This window comes from Lissotriton vulgaris, chromosome 9 (assembly GCF_964263255.1).
Source record: "Lissotriton vulgaris chromosome 9, aLisVul1.2, whole genome shotgun sequence".
In the NCBI taxonomy this organism is placed as follows: domain Eukaryota; kingdom Metazoa; phylum Chordata; class Amphibia; order Caudata; family Salamandridae; genus Lissotriton; species Lissotriton vulgaris.
The window spans coordinates 1,211,592-1,235,737 of NC_141697.1; positions in this window are offsets into that span (position 1 = coordinate 1,211,592).

Sequence of the window (24,146 nt, forward strand, 5' to 3'; positions counted from 1 at the left end):
ACAAGTGTTGACCTAAGTAGGTCACTTCTTGGCGACAATACTGCAACTTTGAAGGTGACACTTTATGATGCAAGTCAGATAAATTTCGCAACAAAGAAAGAGTAGCTTCTTTACAAGTTTCCTCATCATCAGCGATCACTAATAAATCGTCAACATACTGAATAAGAGCAGCACCAGCAGGCAACACAAGAGTATCGAGTTGAGTTTTCAAAGCCTGACTATAAATGGAGGGACTTTCGCAATAACCTTGGGGAGCGCGCTTAAAGCGGAAGCTTCGGCCTCCTAAAGAGAAGCCAAAAATATCTCTACTTTCTCCGGCAATTGGAATACTAAAGAAAGCGTTCTTCAAGTCTATAACTGAAAACCAGGCAGCTGAAGCAGGAATCAAAGTCAACAAAGCAGTAATGTCCGGAACAACAGGAAACTGTGGCACAACAATCTTGTTAACCTCTCTAAGATCGATCACAAACCTATAAACAGGTGGCTGAGAAGAGTCAGTGCGCTTCAGGACAGGCAAAACGGGACTGTTACACACATTACCTCTTGTTTCTTCAATCACATCTTTCTCAATCAAATCATAGATGATTGCTAAAAGCGCTCTTTCACCATCGCTAGAAATCCGATATTGGGGACTACGTGGCAATTTGACATTCGCTTTAAGCGTCACAACATAGGGTGGGATCTCCGAAAGACCCACATCATTAGGACCAGTAGCCCAAATAGTATCAGGGAGAGAGCGCAATTCCAATGGAAGCCGGTCTTTAGACAAATACATCGGAGAGATCACTTTCTTACCCAATGTAAGATGTACTCCCGAAGGAGAAAAATACAATGTCGCATGTAACCTCTTCAATAAGTCCAAGCCCAACAAATTCTCACCGAAACCTGCTGTTAAAATGAGAGGTGCTTCCAATTCACAAGGCCCTATAGAAAGAGATAAGGGGCTAGAAACTGGATTACGAACTGGGGCGCCAGAGAATCCTACCAAAACATTCGTTAAGCCAGACAAAGGTGCGCCAGGGAGTTTGGAGTGCATGATAGAACTCTTCGCTGCACCAGTATCCAAAAGAAAAGGCGCTACCACATCTGATGTAACTACTGCAACATAAGGTCCACTCTGATCTACTGGAACCGACACTACTCCCTCTCTTTGTCCATGGCTGTCCTAGCAATCATTATAGTCCGCATTCTCACTCTCGACATAATAGTCATCAGCATAGTACTGAGTCGACTGACCAGACGCAACTCTCTGTTGATCAAAACAATTCATAGAATTCTGTGGGGGGAAAGAACGTTCGTTCGGAGGGAACGCACCACGTCCTCTACCCCTAAACACTTGCTGGAAACCACTACGACCTCTTGGGGCCGGCATACCACTTGCGCGCTGTCGTAAAACGGGGCACTCATTTTTATAATGACCTTCCTCCCTACAATACGCACACTGATTCAAGCCAAAAGGTGGTCTTGGAGGAAAATACCCAGCTTTCTGTGGCGGTCTCTGAAACGGTGGAGGTTGCTGAAATTGTGGGCGTGATTCGAGCGAGGCGGATACGCCTGCTGGAAAAGAACCTTTGTCTTTAAGTCTTTTGTCTTTTTCTCTACTCTTTCTTTCTCGTCCTTATCCCTATTCTCGTAGTACTGTGCAGTCGCCGATATCTGGGCCGATGAGGAAACAGCCCAAGAACTCTCAGAATCTTTCAACTTATTACACAGTTCAGGAAGTAAGTTAAAGACAAACTTATCTACGAACAATCTTTGTCCACCTTCCGTACTCGTATCCTGACCACTATGATCTATAAATGTCTCTTCAAACCTAGTGAAGAAATCTGATACACTTTCATCCTTCTTCTGCTTACATGCTGCTAACTTGTCCCAATTTACTCGTAACGCTGGCATCATCGTTTTCATAAGATCTATAATTCTGCTGGGTAGATTTGCCACTAAAGGATCAGGCTTAGAAACCACCAACTTGTCTAGCGTCCGCAGCAGCAATATTGACCCATGAGTCACCTAATTCAATCGCATGATCCTCATGACGAATCTTTGCCCAAAAGAGGTTGAGGTACTACATTACCCAACAGCATATCTATGTTGGCTAAATTCATGATGCATGCGTCAACTCTCTGGGACAATTCTTTGTAATAGCCAGCTGGATTCTTACGGGGATCAGGTAAAGACTGTTTAAGGGCCAAAACTTCTACTCTCTTCCATGGCACATGTACCCATACTCTCTGAAAATGTGCTGGTATAGCTGGGGGAACATTATTCGCACCAGCAGCTACAGCATCGCGCCATACTGGAGGAACTTCTCTCATCGGATACTGTCTCACTTTCCTCCTGAAGGAAGGATCAGACTCAAACAATGGCTGAGACGGAAACTCGCTCCTAAACGCAAGTATCGTCGCAACTGCTTTCTCAACGCCGGGACCCACTATCGTCCCTTTCGCAAACTCAGACTGGACATTTAGCAACTCTACTGGGACTGAACCCAAGTCATTATCTTCCCACTCCTCACGGAGAAAAGTACGCATTACATCAAACACATATCTCTGCTTGGGTGCTTCCCACTGCAGGAAGACATCCATAACTGACTCTAAATTATACCTCGAAACATTCGAAATCCACCTGCGAACCAGGAGGTCCAACACTGTCCGCTCTTCGGGACCAGGCAACTGACTACGCAGTTGTTTACGTGCAGAAACAGGGGCCATACTCGACGACCCAAAGAAAGGAGACAATAGACCAGTAACATTTTCGGCCATCCGTTGTCGAGCAGAAGGAGAAGCCGTCATAAGGACAGGAGACAAAGTATTTTGAGGCAAAGTAGCAGAAGTCAAAGGTAAAGGAGAGTAAGGCAAAGAAGGTCCAGGCAAAACTGATAGCAAAGTTTGCGGTCCCAGAGGAGGCGGGGCCGCAGGAGGAAGGACCAGCTGAAGAGGAGCCGGTGGGTGAGCAGGACCAGGAGGTGGAACAACTGGAGGTTGAGGAGGTGCCGTAGAACTCTGTGCATAAGGGGGTGGTAATCTCAATAGATGTAACATTAAAGGGTCCTTTGTCGCCTTCTCAAGAAGAGGTGGCAATGCTGGATAACATTTATCAATAGCCATATTATGTTGCCTATCTGATACCTCAATTATTTTATCTTCTTCGTCTTCTTTAAACTGTTTGGCAGCTTGCATTATCGACAACCCCTTTTCTCTCTTATCTCTTTTAGCTTTTTTGATTTCTCGTTGTTTGGCTTCTTTAGGCCAAAGGTGAAGGAGTCAAACATCGCCGGACGGGCTTTCTTTCTAAACCATTTCGTTTCTAAATTATCTGAAATCTCAGTATCAAAACTACCATATTGGGGCCATCGTAAAACCCCATCTTTCCTAGTATAGCGGACCCACACTTCATTAAACGTAATGGGGCCCACGCCGTGTTTAGAATAGAGTTCATAAATCGGGGTTCCAACTGGAGGTATCGGACATGAATCCTCCAATCTGAAATCCCTGTTACAACCACAACAGAATATCCTCCTAATTTTGCAAAGACTAGGCATCTTCGCTCACTAATCTAGCTTCAAACTTCAAGGGATTATCTACAACGATAGTCTCGCAAATATACGAGTCCCTCGGCTTTGGAAATTGCAATACCCAAATCAAAGACCCAAAAACTAAGTATTCAAAGAACCAAAAAACAAAGAACTGGGAGCGACCCACGTATACTTGACTAAGGTATCAGTCACGTCACCAGAAGACCCATCTATCGTCTCGCCTTACAAAGCTGCACAAAGGGGGTCCAAGACAGGGCGGCAGTCAGGGCAGCGGTCCTTCGTAGCCATCTAGAAAGAGGGAAACCTTGCAGCAAAGACCTTCAGACCACGTTCGACATACCGGGGTCGATGGAGTGGGGGGCCTTCTTCCGGAATTTCCTCACGAAGCTCCTCACGATCTTCAGGCTTGGACCGGTACCGCTTGATGCCGCCACGCGTTGGGCGCCAACTGAAGAACTGGGTTATTTAGAACCCAGCGACGCCAGGGGCCCGCCCAAAGTCTTCGGGTTCACCTGTCTTAGAGTACAGAGACACTGGAATCTTCGTGGTGACGTCAAAGAACGAATTTATTGATTGCAGCCAGTAACAGAAGTCCTAGAAATCATCACGGTATGAGTTCTCATGAGACTGCTCAATTTTACAAAGCACCATCGCACCATTGCACCATCAGGATTCAAGCAAACCGGGCCGAAGACGGCTGTAATGCCAGAAACCGGTCCCCGGGAGCTTGTTTCCTTCCCAGTGTAAGAATTGGCTTTTGTAGTTTGGTTTGCCCTGTTCCCATCATGCACTGGGACAGGAACAGACTAATTTGCATACAGCCAGGTTCTGAAACTGGGATGGTGCAGTGAGCTAAAAAACGGTGTTGGATCTAGCCCTGATCTCTTGACTGGGTGAGAGCTTTCTGCTTAATTCAGAGACTCTGTCCCTCACCACCCCTTGTTGTAAATATTTTTGTCCACCCTAAGCGTGGAAGGGTATTCTCAGATGTGAGACCCTTGCTCATTGCACCATCAGGATTCAAGCAAACCGGGCCGAAGACGGCTGTAATGCCAGAAACCGGTCCCCGGGAGCTTGTTTCCTTCCCAGTGTAAGAATTGGCTTTTGTAGTTTGGTTTGCCCTGTTCCCATCATGCACTGGGACAGGAACAGACTAATTTGCATACAGCCAGGTTCTGAAACTGGGATGGTGCAGTGAGCTAAAAAAACGGTGTTGGATCTAGCCCTGATCTCTTGACTGGGTGAGAGCTTTCTGCTTAATTCAGAGACTCTGTCCCTCACCACCCCTTGTTGTAAATATTTTTGTCCACCCTAAGCGTGGAAGGGTATTCTCAGATGTGAGACCCTTGCTCATTGCACCATCAGGATTCAAGCAAACCGGGCCGAAGACGGCTGTAATGCCAGAAACCGGTCCCCGGGAGCTTGTTTCCTTCCCAGTGTAAGAATTGGCTTTTGTAGTTTGGTTTGCCCTGTTCCCATCATGCACTGGGACAGGAACAGACTAATTTGCATACAGCCAGGTTCTGAAACTGGGATGGTGCAGTGAGCTAAAAAACGGTGTTGGATCTAGCCCTGATTTCTTGACTGGGTGAGAGCTTTCTGCTTAATTCAGAGACTCTGTCCCTCACCACCCCTTGTTGTAAACAATTTTACAAAGCAAGTCATCCCTTTTTATGCCAAAATTCACATTCACATAGAACACACACTTAGCGCACTTAGGGCGGAATTTGCAAAAACAACAGGTGATGGACCGAATGTGGATCAATGTCACACAATCAACCCAGTCCGAAGATCTGGGCCCAAATCCATCGTTTTTTTGCACTCCACACCACTGGAGTCAAGCTAGCCGGGCTGATGAGAGGTGTTACCTCGAAACCGGTCCGGTCCTCGGATGCTTGATTCCGTTCTGGGAAGGACATGGCTTTTGTAGTTCGGACTGGACTGTTCCCATGGGGCACAGGGTCAGAGCTGATTTGCATATCGCCATTGTCTAACCCGGGGTGGTGTGGAGTGCAAAAAAACGATGGATTTGGGCCCAGATCTTCGGACTGGGTTGAGTGTGTGACATTGGTCCACATTCGGTCCATCACCTGTTGTTTTTGCAAATTCCGCCCTAAGTGCGCTGGGGATGCCCAGACGTGGGTCCCAGGCACTCCACACCACTGATGTCAAGCTAGCCGGGCTGATGAGAGGTGTTACCTCGAAACCGGTCCGGTCCTCGGATGCTTGATTCCGTTCTGGGAAGGACATGGCTTTTGTAGTTCGGACTGGACTGTTCCCATGGGGCACAGGGTCAGAGCTGATTTGCATATCGCCATTGTCTAACCCGGGGAGGTGTGGAGTGCAAAAAAACGATGGATTTGGGCCCAGATCTTCGGACTGGGTTGAGTGTGTGACATTGATCCACATTCGGTCCATCACCTGTTGTTTTCGCAAATTCCGCCCTCAGTGCGCTGGGGATGCCCAGACGTGGGTCCCAGGCACTCCACACCACTGGAGTCAAGCTAGCCGGGCTGATGAGAGGTGTTACCTCGAAACCGGTCCGGTCCTCGGATGCTTGATTCCGTTCTGGGAAGGACATGGCTTTTGTAGTTCCGACTGGACTGTTCCCATGGGGCACAGGGTCAGAGCTGATTTGCATATCACCATTGTCTAACCCGGGGTGGTGTGGAGTGCAAAAAAATGATGGATTTGGGCCCAGATCTTCGGACTGGGTTGAGTGTGTGACATTGATCCACATTCGGTCCATCACCTGTTGTTTTTGCAAATTCCGCCCTAAGTGCGCTGGGGATGCCCAGACGTGGGTCCCAGGCACTCCACACCACTGGAGTCAAGCTAGCCGGGCTGATGAGAGGTGTTACCTCGAAACCGGTCCGGTCCTCGGATGCTTGATTCCGTTCTGGGAAGGACATGGCTTTTGTAGTTCGGACTGGACTGTTCCCATGGGGCACAGGGTCAGAGCTGATTTGCATATCGCCATTGTCTAACCCGGGGTGGTGTGGAGTGCAAAAAAACGATGGATTTGGGCCCAGATCTTCGGACTGGGTTTAGTGTGTGACATTGATCCACATTCGGTCCATCACTTGTTGTTTTTGCAAATTCCGCCCTAAGTGCGCTGGGGATGCCCAGACGTGGGTCCCAGGCACTCCACACCACTGGAGTCAAGCTAGCCGGGCTGATGAGGTGTTACCTCGAAACCGGTCCGGTCCTCGGATGCTTGATTCCGTTCTGGGAAGGACATGGCTTTTGTAGTTCGGACTGGACTGTTCCCATGGGGCACAGGGTCAGAGCTGATTTGCATATCGCCATTGTCTAACCCGGGGCGGTGTGGAGTGCAAAAAAACGATGGAATTGGGCCCAGATCTTCGGACTGGGTTGAGTGTGTGACATTGATCCACATTCGGTCCATCACCTGTTGTTTTTGCAAATTCCGCCCTAAGTGCGCTGGGGATGCCCAGACGTGGGTCCCAGGCACTCCACACCACTGGAGTCAAGCTAGCCGGGCTGATGAGAGGTGTTACCTCGAAACCGGTCCGGTCCTCGGATGCTTGATTCCTTTCTGGGAAGGACATGGCTTTTGAAGTTCGGACTGGACTGTTCCCATGGGGCACAGGGTCAGAGCTGATTTGCATATCGCCATTGTCTAACCCGGGGTGGTGTGGAGTGCAAAAAAACGATGGATTTGGGCCCAGATCTTCGGACTGGGTTGAGTGTGTGACATTGATCCACATTCGGTCCATCACCTGTTGTTTTTGCAAATTCCGCCCTAAGTGCGCTGGGGATGCCCAGACGTGGGTCCCAGGCACTCCACACCACTGATGTCAAGCTAGCCGGGCTGATGAGAGGTGTTACCTCGAAACCGGTCCGGTCCTCGGATGCTTGATTCCGTTCTGGGAAGGACATGGCTTTTGTAGTTCGGACTGGACTGTTCCCATGGGGCACAGGGTCAGAGCTGATTTGCCTATCGCCATTGTCTAACCCGGGGTGGTGTGGAGTGCAAAAAAACGATGGATTTGGGCCCAGATCTTCGGACTGGGTTGAGTGTGTGACATTGATCCACATTCGGTCCATCACCTGTTGTTTTTGCAAATTCCGCCCTAAGTGCGCTGGAGATGCCCAGACGTGGGTCCCAGGCACTCCACACCACTGGAGTCAAGCTAGCCGGGCTGATGAGAGGTGTTACCTCGAAACCGGTCCGGTCCTCGGATGCTTGATTCCGTTCTGGGAAGGACATGGCTTTTGTAGTTCGGACTGGACTGTTCCCATGGGGCACAGGGTCAGAGCTGATTTGCATATCACCATTGTCTAACCCGGGGTGGTGTGGAGTGCAAAAAAACGATGGATTTGGGCCCAGATCTTCGGACTGGGTTGAGTGTGTGACATTGATCCACATTCGGTCCATCACCTGTTGTTTTTGCTGCTTTTTGCGGACGACACGTTACTGGTCTCTAAAACACCCATGGGGCTCCAAAAGCTTTTGGATTGTTTCTGTGTTTTTTGCAACTCTAGGGGCTTGGTCATCAATACCTCGAAAACCAAGCTCCTCTATTTTAACCCTAGCAGGAAAGCCAATCGTACGCTCACACTTAATGAGGAGCCACTAGAGCGCATCAAAACGTTTGACTATCTAGGGATTAGGATATCGGACCAACTAAATTGGAACCCACACATTGAGAAAATGGCCCTAAACCACAAACGTGTAGTGGGTGTTATTGGTAGGGAGCACAGAGCCTCATTATCTAGACCCATAGCCTCTGCACTGGAGATATATTCCTCAAAAGCTATAAATAGTGCACTCTATGGAGCGGAGCTCTGGGCTTTCAATAATGTTGACTCCCTTGTTATGGCCCAAAATAAGTTCTTTAGGGAGCTTCTATCCTTACCTAGGGGCACCCCGAACAAACCCCTTCAATATGACCTCGGTCGCAGATCCATTAAAGATCTTATCATCTTGCGACCGCTTCTCTATTGGGCTCGCCTGTGGCGTACACCTGAGCTAGCTAGCTACGCAGACGGCCTCAGGGAAGTTATGAATATGCAGGGGTCGCATAAAATTGTTTGGTTAACTAAGGTAAAGAAGTGGCTAATGGCTATTGGTTTGAATGTTGTGTGGGAGACCGGTGCATCGGTTTCCAAACAGGAGGTTAAGCGAGCCTAATGGTCACGGGTCAATGCCCAAGAATCCAGAGGTGCTAACTTGGGTAGACTCACAGACGAGTTTCGTCTCCACAAGTCAGTACATTCCTTTGAACCTTATATGGATTTCATTAGAAAACCCAAAGACAGAGCTTTATACATTCAGTTTAGATTGGGAACTTTACCGGTACGGGAACGTACCTCCAAGTGGAAACCTCCCAATCAAACATCCGCCATCTGCCCGTCTTGTAATGATGCACTCAAAACCATTCCGCACCTTTTTTTTGTGTGTAGTGCCTACAATAAACCAAGATCTAAATGGCTAAAACCTGTCTGTCGGCAGCTCGAGACTAGGAGTCATGTATCTGCCCTAAGAATCCTTCAGACAGATCCTAGTACTACACTGGTTTGTGGGGTAGCCAAATTTCTTAGCTGGGCATGGGTGATTAGACTCAAAGAGTTAAGATAAAATTTTTACAAGGCTGTTGTGTTTTTAAATCATGATCAAAGCTGTCAAATGGTTTAATGTATTTTTATTCCTGTCTTTTTAACTATTTATGATTGGTTCTTAAAACATATGTACTGTATTTTAACTGTGTTGTGCTTTTAAGATATTTTTATATCGAAATAAAGCTTTGATACATAGAAGCAAATTTGTTGTGGCAGACGTTTCCTGTAGCTCGGGAGTCAACCATTACTGAAATGCCAGTGTGAATGGAACTTCTATATTTCAAGGTCACTGATAAGGTTAAATGCCGAGTAGAAGACTAAAGTGTGTTAGCCAATGAATGAAATTCTGGAGTTGTATCTTCTTTAGCATCCACCAGTCCAACTCCTCCTACTGGTGGTGCCGCAAGTTTTCCTTCGGAGAAGTCTTGGGTTTCTTAGGACATCCGTTAACAAAAGTGGCCACTAACCCTGCAATACCTGCAAAGTTTATTGGCTCTCCTTGTTTCCTTTTCTTCTTTTGAAAAGGATCCTCTTACGGCTCCAATTTGCATTGGCTCTACCAATGGGGTGCTCTCTGTAGATCTAGTTCCTTCTGATCTGGCTCAATCAAACCGAGGCACATTCGAACAAAAATCTCTCCTTTTTTCACCTTTCCATTCAGACTGCCTTTAGTCCAATTCTAAAACCAAATCAATGAGGGCAGCGACCTCTGTGGGTCGATTAGGAATCTGGGACAGTGCATCCTTCAACTCATCTTTTAAGCCCTGATAAAAAAAGAGCCGCCTTATATTCTCTGGCCAATCCATCTCCCCAATTAGTTTATTAACCCCTTAACTGCTGCCGACGGCCAACGGTCGTCACGAGCACTACCTCCCCAGTGCTGCGCACGACCGTTGGCCGTCGGGCCAGCATTCATTCTTCGAACGTTCAGCACTGGGCGCTGAACGTTCGAAGCTCTGATGAGGCTAAATTGAGCCAGGTATGTAACCAATTCTTTGTTCCCTTGTCTTAACTCCAACAACTTGTTGTCCGTACTTTGAGACACTCTTCTTCAGTCAAAGATCTGCAAGAATTCCTTTTTAAATGCATCAAAATCGTATAGAATGGGAGAATCTTTTGTGACCAGTGGTAAAGACCATGCAGCTGCGTCACCACTTAAATATAAAAGAATAAATGCTACTCGGGACTGTGCATCAGGGAAAATGGCGGGCCGACTCATGAAGTGTAGTGAGCACTGCGTGAGGAAAATCTGTGCCTCTTGAGGGTCACCACTAAATGGCTCTGGAGGAGCGAGCGGTATAACAGGGGACAAGGAATGAATGACTTCTGTAGTACTTTTGGGGTGTAGGGAAGGAGTGACATTACTAGCTTGAGTGTCCTGAGAAACAGCTGAAAAACTGGTGCCTGCGAAAAACCTATCCATTCTACTCGCTAAATCAATGTTTTCTCTCCTTGATACCAGTAAATCTTGCCTAGTGCCTTGTTCTCTTCTCGGACTGCTAACAATTCTTTTTGTATAACCTCTAGAACCCTTCCTAAACTCTTCAAGTCTATTCCTTCAGCCATTCTGTTTGGGGAGTACAATTTTCGTGGGCACTTCACTCCGTCAAGGAGCCTTACTTGAAGTTTCCAGAAAAACCCCAAAGGAACAGAATGACAAACTATTCCCAATACCTCCTCAAGTCTCCCTCCACCCACCAAATGTTAACTCTAGTTGAGTGAAAGAAACCCCGCGGGGGAAAGGGGATGGGACAGAGAAGAGACTGCTGGTCTTCAAGCCGGTGTCTTCAACTGCTAACTTCAATAGTCTTCATGGGCGCTGCTCACACTGTAATACACAAACAGAATTACAACCACTACTCTATTAACGTACTTTTCTATCATCACTCTCTCTCTCTTTTGGGAACTACTACCTACCCTTGCGAGACCAGGCGTTAGCCTCTCCTCTATTAGGATATTGTTGCCTGTGTGTTGAATTGCTTTGTTGAGTTGTTATTTGGCAATATATCCTGTAATTTAACACAATAATTACTAGAGATTATTAACTGTTCTAACTATTTCTGACTGCCTTTTGTTTCTTTCTTTCAACAGGAAATGAATTGCACTGACATGTACAGGAAGGTAAGTATAAGAGTTCCAATGTTTTTTCACCAACCAAATGTTTCCAAGAATCAGAATTAACTAATCTTGTCTGTTTTCTTTTAACAGGAAAGAACTGGTACTGGCTTTTACCGGAATGTAAGTATGATTTCTATTACTTGTATCCTTTTGACATTTACTTTTATCTAAATTAAAAGCACAAGTCTGAGCTGGGGTCATTTTAGGAGTGTACACCCTTACCCGGACCTATTTGGTCAAAGGTACCTACCTCTGCCACCTAGAGACCCCCAAATCTAACATTAGTTCCTAAAATAACCCCAGCTCACCCCCTTGGTAGCTTGGCATGAGCAGACAGGCTTATCTCAGAGGCAATGTGTAAAGCATTTGTGAACACATACAGTAACCCAGTGACACACTACAGATGGACACCACACAAGTTGTAGTATAAAAATAAGTATTTTTATATCGACTTAACACAAGACCACAAACGACAAAAATACTGTACTTCAAAAATGGTAGAATTAACTTAGTACTGTTTAGGGGTTATTTTAGGAGTGTACCCCCTTACCATGATTAGACGCAAGGGTCCCTATTTGGTCAAAGGTACCTACCTCTGCCAACTAGAGACCCCCAAATCTAACACACACTGTCAAAAAAGGGTTGCCCAGCAGGTGGTTAAAACAATCTGTATTAAAATCAATTTGGTGGTATACCGCGGCAACCTATGTGTATCCCAACAGTGGAGCTGGAAATGCAATGAAGGGAAGAGTGTGATGTTGGGGTATTATGTTTGTGACTATTTTCTCCTTACCTACGATGATGCAACATTGTACAACTATTTAAATGGCAACTGGGAAATCTATGTGACTTTAATGTTGAACTAATAAAATAATTTATAAAAAATAATCAATTCTGGGATTTCAATAAGAAAACTTGATCTAGCTAGCTCCAACTTACAGGCCCTGATCATTAAAGACACCACCCACAAAAGGTAATTTCTATTAGTGAACATATATAATAGGATCTCCTCTCAACATCATGATTCTCCTATAATCATATATCTAGATAAAGTCCTCGAAAAGGAAAGGGCAACGCATTAGATAGTTATTGCTGAGGACCTTAATATAACCTTTGAGCCCCTAGATGTAACTAAAAATGTTACTGATGAAGAGGATGTCAAACTAGGTATTCCGCCCCTGAGTCATGGGAAGCCAGCTAAGAATTTGGAAGCAGCACTCCGAATGACTTCCCTCACCTACAAACATGGGTTGAGGGCTGGAAACGGCCACTCCACCTCTAACCAAAGATTAAACCACACAAATAAGAGGGTGAATTGCAAAACCAGAATCGATTATGTTTTGCTCGATGTACAACTATGGCGAAGCCTAGTCGACATGTCGATAATAGAGAGACCGACAGTGACCACAATGCTCTTTCTGTGAAACTAACTGAAGTACTAGGTCCTCATCAAATCCCCTCTCAAATCTAATTCACCAAACCGAATTGTCAATAGTAATAATAAAAAGAGGGTCCGATGGCCACTAATCAAGAGCAGTGTTGAGACCCTGGCGCACATTTATACCAGAGTGGACGACGTTTTGGTGACCTTAAGCACCATAAGATTACGATGGACACATTTAAAACCCTTTTAAATTACATTAATGTATTCTTCTATAAAAACTATAGCGGAATGAAAATGGTCCGAAAAAAACATGTGGTTTTATGAAAACTGCAAACTAGCTCTGCATTCCCTGATGGGAGCAATGAAGTCTGGTGATAGGACATCCAAAGCCAACATGAGGCACACAGGGACTGGCACACAGGGTTTTGACAAGACCTATTAGCCGTGGCCCAAACCAAAAACAGAGAACAACTTTCATATCCTCCTACAGACATAGGAAGCCCACTTTTCAAATTTGTATGCAGGACCGATGTCTGGTGGTGCGGCAACCAGAGAGCTTTTCAAACTGGGAATAGACACTGTCCATCTTCCCTTGGCTGTAGAAGAGACTTTGGATGACATCACAACATTGCAGTGGGGGAAAGCAGCAGGCCTGGATAAAATTCAGGCGGATCTCCACCGTTCCGAGCCTCAAATATGGAGGGTGATCTTAAATTGTATATTTGACGCCATACACAAAGGGATAGAAATCCGTATTCCTGGCAGGGCGCCTAAGCAGTCGCCTATATAAAAAGGGTGACAAAGATGATCTGGCAAATTCCAAGCCCATCAGCCTCATTGTTATCGCCCAGAAAATATTTTTTCGGCAATTACTGGAGAAAATCAATGATTGGACAAGGGAAGGGAATTTACTATCACCCCTGCAGGCAGGATTCAGGTGGAAGACAATCACTATGGATCAATTGCTTCGCCTCCTTCTGATCCTGTGGAAATATGAGACAATTAGGAAAGGCATTTTATACATAGTATTTGTAGACCTTCACGCCATATTTGATTTAGTCCCATAGTAAAAACTTTAGGTAGCTTTCACCAAATTAGAGATCTCAAAAAACCTCCTGCAAATTAATATTAGACTCCACACAAACAATTATGCCCAAATTAGATGGGAGATTTAGGGCTGGTTAACGGACTGGATTAAAGTCTGGGAGTGAGGCAAGGGTGTGTTGTCGCACCAACCCTCTTCACCCTTTATATAAATGATCTGATTAAACAACTAATAGATTACCAGGGTGATCCCTCCAAGCTTGCAGGGCAAGTAGTATTTGCATTACTTTTTGCAGATGACACCCTGCTTATTTCCAGGTCCCCGACGGGGCTACAAAATCTAGTTGACCAGTTTGGGAGGAGCTGTGAGGAACATGAATTAGAAATTAATACCTTAAAATCAAAATTCATGAGGCCCTTTTTATGAGGCCCCTTGCGCCTGCCGGAACATCACTTTTTGTGACATTCCACGGCATAGAAGCCTGGGAGATGTTTATCAGACAGTACTAAGCCAATTTATTTTTGGCTTATTGTCTGATAAATATTGGTCCCTTTAACGCAGTTTCCTGCATTAAAGGGGCGTGCAACGGGTGTTGCAGGAGCGTTCCCAGCAGCATCCATGGCTTTGACGCTACCCAGATTTACCAGAAATTGTAAATCTGAGGCAGAGCCAAAAGCTTACGCCTCCTCAGGGGAGGCGTAAGGGAGGCGCAACGGGGAGAAATATCTTAATTTCTCCTTGTTTATCCTTTTTTCTATGTGTGCTGCAGTCTGCAGCACACATAGAAAGAGGAAAAAGCCTCTTATGATTATGTTTGTGCAGGAAGGTTTCCCTTCCTGCAAAAAATGATCCTCCTCGCAATGCAGGCGCCCTGGTGCCATAGTGCAAAGGTGCCTGTATTGATGCACGCAGCCCACTGTGCGCCGGCGCAGAGGAAAAGGACAGGAATCCACTGTATCTGATAGATACGGCAAATTTCTGCCCTTTCCTTTTGCCAAAGACCTGCTGTGCTGCCCTCCAGCAAAAAAAATCCATAAATGAGGCCCATGGTTTTTAACCATCACAAGTCCTTCGAGCGGAGCATAAAGTTGGACTCAACTACACTGGAGGATGATCTAGGGGCGAGGCTTACCAATACACAATCTTGGTCCTCACAAATACTAAAAAAAAACAACTCTCGCTACAACACATGGGGACTGCACTAGTTAAAAAGCTAAGAAAGTGAACTTACAGACTCGGCGACCCAGTGATCCAAGTACACCAAGCGAAGGGAATAGGAGCCACACTTTATGGTGCGGAGTTATGGGGACACGTTAACATAGCACCCCTTGAAAAGGTTGAAAATAAATGTATTAGAACAGTGCTGTTTCTGCCTCAAAATGCACCACTGACACCAATGCGCTTAGATCTCGGCATGAAGAGCGTCGCCCATGCCATTGCCCTCCGTCCCCTAATATTTTGGATGCGCATTTGGTTTAACAATTCACCACTACACGTGATGTACTAATATCAGACACTAGAGGGCGCTACAGCGGTTCAATCGTAAAAAGGTATGGTTGGTTAAACTGGGTATGAGTGACCTATGGCTAAACCCCCGGTAGCATTCAAAAAAGTTCTTTAACCCTACTTAAAAAGAGATACTGGAGCTACGTGGAGGATAGTTGGCTAAATAGGAGAAGTGCAGGGGAACTGACATGCAGGTTATTTAGCATTAAAGACAAAATGCAGCAAGAAGATTTCTTGGACCGAATATAACCACCCTTTGCAAAATCACTATACCTAAAATTCAGGTACAGTATTCTTCCAATCAATCGTTTTTGAAGTATTTGGAATGGTGTTAACATCTCGCCCAGTTGCCCGGCATGTGAAGTTACACTACAAACAAAAGATTACTTCCTATTTTTCTGTCCTAAGTACAAACACACTAAAAGACTTAGGGGCATATTATCAAGGACCGGTGTTGAAATTATCGCCGTTTTATCGGCGGGAAACTGCCGATAAAAAGGCGATAATGTGCTTGATATTACGTCCTTGTTAATTCCCATAGAAATCTATGTTCACACCAGAAGAAGAGGTGAGGTTGAAGAGGGTGGTGCTCAGGGAGAAGCCTGGGGAATTCTGCAGAACATCTCTATGGGTTCTGAGAGGAATGGAGATAGCCTAACTCGCAGTGTTCCATCAGTGAGGAAGGAATGGATCCAGTCCAGGGCCTTGTCGCGGATGCTAGCGTTGTGGAGTCTCACAATTAGGTTGTGGTAGGAGATGGTATTGAAGGCGGGCAAGAGGTCCAAAATGATGAGGCCTGAAGTTTTTCCCTAGCCGAGAGGAGAGCAGATGTTGTCCGTGGCAGGAGAGTGATGTGGTTGCTTTGAAATCCGGATTGGGAGGTGTCCAGGATGTGGTTTGCTTCAAGGAATTCAGCGAGTTGGGCATTGATGGTCTTCTCGATGACCTTGGCTGGGAAGGGGGGCTGTGAGATGGGTCTGAAGTTCTTGATGTCTTTTGGGTCGGCAGGTGGCTTCTTAAGCATGTGGTTGACATCGGCGTATTGGGAGTCATCAGGGAAGGTGGTGGTTTCGATGGAGCAGTTGATGGTGCAGCAAAGTTCGGGGCTGATGATGGTGACAGCTCTATTGAAGTTTGTGCTGCGAGCAAGGTACCGAGGGGGCTCGGAGGAGATGCTTGTCATGGTTCTGAACACGTTATTTGTGTTGAGTGGGGTCCAGTTGATCAGGATCTGTTGGGGTGCGGCGTGGGTGGATGCTGTAGTGACAGCTGTGGTGGGAGGGTCTTGGGTGTCAAAACTGTCACATATCTGCTTGATCTTGTGGTGGAAGAAGATGGCAGAGTCATCCACAGGTGCTTCTAGAATCATGGAAGGTGGGAGTGAAGCTGCTGGCTTTCTAGGAGTGTTGCTTGCCAGGAGCCTTCTTGAGGGGTGCCAAGGTGTTGGCGCAGTTGGAGATCTATTGGTGGAGGTTGCGTGCTGAGGCGTTGGTGTCTGTTGATGTTAGTGGTGTGGTAGTGCTGAGAAGGGCGGTGAGATGTTCTTCAGTGGCCTTGTTTCTGCTGGGATGCAATTAAGTTGACGTTGGCATTGGTAAATGGTGGACAGGGTCCATGAGGCCTGTAATCGAGGGTGCCGTGGAGGATGGTGTTGGGGATGGTCTGGATCTGGAAGTTGAGGTGTTCCATGGTTGTTGTTGGGTTTTCTGAGTGAGTGGTCAAGTGGAGGGTTATCTTGTGGATGAAGGCAATGCCTCCTCCTGGTTGGTGGGAGCGATCCTTGTGGGTGAACTTGTAGCCATTGGGTATGGCGGTGGCGATGTCCAGGCCAGAGCTGGGGTTAGTCCAGGTTTCCGTATGTTGGACCTGGGCCTCTTGGCAGGGTCATCCCTAAACTTTTTGCCTTCCTCCAATACTCTCTCTGACCTGTTTTTGTTGGTTTAATGACTCTGGGCACTTTACCACTGCTGACCAGTGCTAAAGTGCATATGCTCTCCCTGTATAAAGTGTAACTGTGATTGATGTACCTGATTGGTTCATTGGATTTACTGTCAGTCCCCAGTAAAGTGCACCAGGAGTGCCAGGGCTTGTAAATGCCAATACTGCTAGTGGGCCTGCAGCGCTGGTTGCGCCACCCACAGAAGCAGCCCTTTTAAAATGTGTCTAGGATCTGCCATTGCAGAACCTGCGTGCAGTCTGGTACTGTCATGCTGGCTGGGCAAGTGCACACACTTGCCAGCCCCTAAACCTTCCCTTAACTTCATATTAGTCACCCCTATGGTAGGCCCTAGGGCAGGGTGCATTGTAAGTGTAAGGTAGGACAAGCCCTGATGTGTGTGGCATGTCCTAATAGTGAATTACAGCCAAATTCGTTTTTCACTATTGTAAGGCTACCTGCTCCTGTTAGGCCAGAATGGGCTGCTGGAATTATTACACTCTATAATCCCAGCAGGCTCAGGGAGCATGGTAGAAAATAATGTTTAGTATGCCTGAACTCAGAATATAAAATACTTCTTTAAGTAAAGTTTATTTTATTATCCTGTGTTTGCAAAGGCTACTTTTAGAAAGTTAGCATTTGCTTGCCTAACTATTTCAGCCCGCCTCTGCTAGTATGTGTATCTGACTGTCTGGGATGTGTGAGTGACAGGGCTGGGGGATGACAGGTGGTGAATACAAGGATTACACCTTAGTGGGAGGTAGGAGTGCCCCTTGACTCTTAATCAGGCTGTGCTCTGCCACCACAATGCTGGCTCCGCCCCCCTGGGGAGCGACTGATGACTCAGCCTGCACCTGGCCCAGGAAGGGCGAAGCCCCATCATCAAGGTACTCCTGGCTGCCTCTGTCCACACAATGCTGGCTCCACCTCCTGTGGAGCGTCTGATGTGCCTGCCCCTCATACTGAAAGCAGAAGCCAGAAGTACACCCAACAAGTGCTCAGAGGCTGAGAGCAGTTATGCAAAGGCCCCCCTGGCCTGTGAGAACAAAAGAAACTGTGTATAAAAGTAGGAGCCCTGCTCCTTGTAAATCAGAATCCTGTTTTACCACAAAGGACCTCTACCCGACTAGAAGGAGAAGAGACGCTGGAAGGACTGACCTGCTGCTTGCCTTGCTGAGAAAGGAGAGGAGAAGACTTGCTGAAGAAAGACTTTGCTGCTTTGTGCTCTAAACATTCTCCAAGGGCTTGATTGAGCTTGCCCCCTGATCTGGACCCCAGGACTAGTGGGTCCTTGGTGCTTTGGCTCGTCCTGACATTCGAGCCGTGTGTGCATCCCGCTGGAGCCAGACTGCGCCCCTCATCGCCCCTCCTAGGGCTGTGGCACTCGGGAGCTTGCCTGCCTCTGTCCTGTGAGAGCCTCGCTCCGACCGGAGTCGCTCTCTGCCCCCGGGCTAGGCTGCCTGCTCCTCTGCCCCTGCCTGCTACTGGAGCGCTGAAACCCTCTCCCCCCTCCCGCCGGAATTCCCTCTGCCGATCGCGATCCACGCCGGGTCCACAGCTGCACAGGCCGTGCCCTGTGATCCCGCTTCGCATCCCAGAGACTCGTCAGGCCGCACCGCCCCCGCTGAGGAGACCCCCGCACCGTCGTGCTAAGGGTCGCGGGCCGCACCTGCCTGACTGCACTCGCCCGCTGACGTCAGGATCCCGAGGTGCCCCCACCGCCTGAGTCGCACTAAACCTGTGCTGACCCTCGCCAAAGAAGAAGAAGTGTTCACAAATTACCTGTGCGCCTCGTAGCCTTGAAAAGAACTATACCCTTGCCTTGAAAGGAACCCTTCTCTTTGATAAGTGCGCTCCGTGAACGCCTCGCACTGCCTGTGTGCTGAGGACCTGTGCGCGCCGTAATACAGGCTTCCCCAAGGGTGGTACACCTCGCTGTGCGCCTGGAACTGGTGCGCTCATTCTGCAGGTAATCAGAGGCTGGTACGCCTGGTATTCCTGGGCCCCCATTGTACACCGCGTACGCCGGGTCTCACGCGAGATGCGTGAGGGTTGGTAGGGCCTCGGGTACGTTTCTCACGCGAGATGCGTGAGACTTGGTAGGGTGCCGTGATTTCTCCTGTTTAAAGCGCACAGAAGAGCTAGGAAGCGTCCAGCTGACCCAAGAGTGGCCCCAAGTAACTAAATACCTTAGAAAAAGCCTTTTTAAGGACCAAAGAACATTGTCAAGTGAAATCAACCTGTTGCTAAAGGAACTTTGATCATTTGAATTGAAACTAAAGTGAAGTTTGCCTATTTACAATCTGTGGTGCTACAAAAATGTTATTTGGTCTTGTACTAAGTCTGAACTGCATAGAGATATATATTTTTACATAAAGAAGCGTATTTTTTTATACTCACAGCCTGGTGTCCATTTGTGGGGGGATTGGTATATTTTACTGTGTGTGTGATTACAAATGCTTAACAAACTAACGCCTGAAGAATAGCCTTGGCTGCTCACGCCACGCACCTAGAGGGTGAGCAAGGGTAATTCTAAGGGGTCATCCTTCGCCCTGACTTAGAGGAGAGGGTCCCTGCTTGTCACAAGTGAATACTTGCGCCAACCAGAGACCCCCAATTCTAACACCGTAAGGAAGGCGATGTCGGATGAGACGGAGTCGAGGAGGTTCCAGATTTTCATGGCGTGTTTGTGGAGGAACACGTGTTGAGGAGGATGCAACTGAGCTGGTAGGGTGTGCCGTTATTCAGCTGGGAGACGAGAGGAGCTGGAGGGTGGAGGTGGGCAAAGGTGTAGCTGCAGTTTTGACAGGAGAAAGGTCCTTGGGTGTTCATCGGTGATGCGAGGTGGTAGGTGGTGTGGCATCCTGTGTTGAGGGCGAGGAGGGTGCTTGTGTTGTATCTGTCAAGGTTCTGAGAACCAGGGTCCATAGTGTTGGGCGTGGTCCAGGTGTGGTCGGGTGCAGATGGGCTTGTCTTTGGCACACCCTTGATGTGCCAACGGCATGCCTGCTGCACAGCCGCACAGCACCCACAATTAAGTAGTGTGTTGGGGCCGTACAGCTGGGAGGCGGGAAACACGGGGAGTGGGAAAAAAGGCAGAGAAAAAAAGCAGAAAAAGAGAGACAGAGGGCAGCCCAGCAGCAGAGCAGTGGCATTCTACCAGTAGACCAGGCGCGGGTGCCTGCAAGTGGAGGAAGGCCTCAAACCATTGAGCCGAGGGCCAGAAGGATTGGCAGCAGGGAGCTCAGCGGCAGCAGCTGCCAGGCGGAGCTTCACAAGGAAGGGAACAATCGACTGAAAGACACTGAAAAACAACAGCTGACATACACCCAAAACCTATTCATACAATTGGCTTTGCCAATGGTTGTTAGCTGTTTAAGATAACTAAAAATAACAATGATTTGTTATAAATAATTAACATTGGAAATGTTTCAATTAAAAATTGTGAGATTGTGAATTAAATATTATTGAGGCCTGTGAAAGGAGTGTTAGATGTGTGCTTTATGTTATATATATATATATGGCATTTTTCTCTGCACATCTCATCCACCTGCACATTTTCAATGTCCTCTCTTTCCTCTTCAGCACTCGCTTTTCACTCTGCCTGAATGCCCTTCCTCGCATTTCTCCCTCATTTCACCACCCCAAAACATACACTGCATTCACTCATATTTAAGCACTTTATTTTGTTTTGCGTTGGCCTTGTAAATATTTTTCACACTTGCTTAGGTTCTTGCTTATCACAGCACAGTGCCAGACACTAAACTGGTTAATTCTTCTAGCCTCAGCATCCATATATAAACAACATCCATATAGATGCTTGGAGGGCCTTTGGGCCAGCTCTGTTCTGCCACTGGTCTGTCTGATTGTCACTTATATTCTGCTTCCATCGATGACGCTGCACTGCATGGGGTAATGGTTTAGTCCTCATAAGTCATTTGTTCTCTTGCACTGTGAATGACAGCATTTTATTGACCACATGTGTATATCCACCTGAAAATGAATGCCCTGCAGTGTCAGGCCTTGTTGGCCAGTTCTTCATGTATGTGCTTCTCCTCCTTTAATTTTAATGTTTCATTAGAGGATACTCCACCAGGCAGTGCTAACCGGTCGCTTGCTTGCTGCTCATTCCATCTGCTGTGCAGAGCATCCCACATGACCGCTTCTTCTACACCAGAACACCATTATGGAATGTTGTTGTCCATTGTGTATGATTTTTTTGCCATTCCAAAATGTGAAACATATTGGTTCTAAATGTGGCCTCCATGCTATATCTTAAAGCACTAGCCTATTTACAATACCTTAGCAGCTGTGACACTTGCTGCTATGTTTAGTTTCATTATTGAGAGCATCTGCCCCTTGCAATAATCATCATGAAGCGCGCTTAGCGCTGTATTTTTTATCGCTGGTTTAGATCGCGGAGATAACGCGTTATTATCGACGTTTATCTCCAAGGCGATAAACCAGCGATAGCGGCGATTCTCCATCATTAATGCGGGAATTCCAGGGATGAATTCCCATCGTTAAGGAAAAGGTCGCTAATAGGTAGATGAGGATTCAGATTTACAGCGGCATATGGCAACAGTGCGGTCAATTTTTTGGATATTAGGAAGGTGATGGCATCTCCTACGACTCTGTTAAAACGCTGAGGGGCAGACTGCGAGGCACGCTAATATAATGATTAATATTACTGTGTACTCTTCTGCTTATTGATCGCCAAATTGCTTGTTTTAATCATTTCGCACTCGCATTTTAAAAACCACTGTTTTATTAATCTAATTGCTGCTGCAACATCAATTGACATTTCCTTTACCTACGTGTTGTGAATTGTGCTCCCCCTGCCCCGGTCCATCGCGGCTGCATTGCCGTTAGTGTGGAGGGCAGGGCGCCATCTTGAGTCAGTCCCGGAGCCCGGCAGGACCAGAGGTTGCGGTCTAGCTGGAGGAGGGGCTAGACTATATCTTACACATGATCTTCCGGACGCACTGCGGGCGCGCGCTGCGGACGCGCCGCAGGCGCGCCGAAGCCGCGCCAAAGGGGTGCCTGTCTGCGCCCGTCCGTGCTAAGATCGTGCTTAGCGCAATGTCTCCTGGCCCCCCCAGACCTCATCATGGAGGCAAGGCAATCACTTATACTAGTATTCAACTCAGGGATATAAGGAACACCATGGGAGGCTCTCGCTGTCCTCATTTTTAATCAGACTCTCTTTGCAACTTACAATCCTCTCAATGCTTAAACTGTTTGTATAAATTGACTCTACCTTTTTATCAACAAACGCAGAATCCATCCGCAGGAGATCTAAAGGCCAAACACATTTATTGTGCACTTATTAACGCTCGCTCTCTTATAAAACACAAAGATGAAATCTATGAATTTATAACCCGTCATAACATAGATCTCCTCTTTATCACTGAAACCTGGGCGGATCAAGCATCTGGCCCAGATTTCTGCATGGCCACCCCGGATGGATACCATGTGGTCAGGCAGGATAGATCCCCAGGGAAAAGAGGCGTTGGTATAGCTATTAAATATAGACAAAACCTTGTAACAAGGATAGAACCCATTGATATCGAGTCTGCCGAAGCATTAACTTTTCCTATTATGCTTTCTCCAGTGCAATCCTTCAAAGGAACTCTTCTCTATCGTCCACCTACCCTCCGGTCCCCCTTCTTGGCATCTATCAATACCTTACTAGAACCCGTGGCAGCTAACCCTGATTATACAATATTAGGTGATTTTAATTTTCATCTTGAAACCACTAATGACAGAGATTCTTCAGCCCTAATCTCGGACCTCTCCTCAGCAGGTCTTAAACTAATGATCACTGCTCCCACCCACCAGGCCGGACACACCCTTAATGGCCTATTTACTAATAACCCTCACATCATTTCGTCCTCAGTGAAACCTCTAACATGGACAGACCACGCTGCAGTAATGTTTACCATCATAACCAAGTCAAGTCAAATAACTTTATTCGGTTGTTCGAATTGACAACCATAAAAGTATTTACATTACAGAAAATAACATGACATACACATAATCTTAAAAAGTCATAATCAATTACAGGTAAAAATCACAGAATTAAAAATACAGCACTATTTCAAGATATTGAAGATCGTTTAAAAATAATGTTCTTTTGGCCACAGTTATAAATAACGATATCAGTATTGTTATCCTTCCATACTGTTTCTGAATTTGATCGCCATTCTCAAAAAACCACATACAAATAAAGTGTAATCACAATTTAGCAGCTGTAGAAAAAGTTGTGCAGGACAATATTGATGAAAGTTCAATTCTTTCAAACAGGGTTTCAAGCATAACTTCCTTGGTACAACATAAAAGGGGCAAAAAAACAGAAAGTGTGCCAGATCTTGCGGAGACTTATCGTCGCAGCCGCAAGCTGGCAACACTTGACCTCGATGAGAACCCCTGGGTACCGCCAGCAAAAGATGAAACAGGTTGAACCTGAACCTTGTTAACAAAAATCGGTCATAGCTTGACATTTGCCATGTCAGGTAGGGTTCCATAAGCAAAGTGCTTTTGATTAGTATGTGATTGCGTACACTTTCTGTTTTTTAATTCACATGATTCCCTTTCCTGTTTTCTTAAGTCAATAAAGGCATTTTTGACTGAAGTGAGATCCAATTTAGTAATGGATTCCGGGCATAAAAAGAGTTCAGGACGGCCTAAATCAGAGAAACATTTAAATATATATTTAAGCCAAGGAATCTCCAACCTGTTATCCCATGTAAGTGCTTCTCTTAGAATAAGCTTGGTCAGAGGAATATTGTCATTCAACCAGCTATTCATCCAGCATAACATGGGATTCAAAGCAATTTTATCACTGACATACGGAACCCCCAGTTCTTCATGCACAGAAAAATTTGCTGTACCCCTTGGAACCCTTAAAATCTGTTTTAAAAAATTGTTTTCAACTATCTGGAGTACGTCCAAGGGAACATATCCCCATATTTCACTGCCGTAACAAGCTGTGGTTACACTTTTGGCCTTGTATAGTTGGAGTAGCGCGGCAACT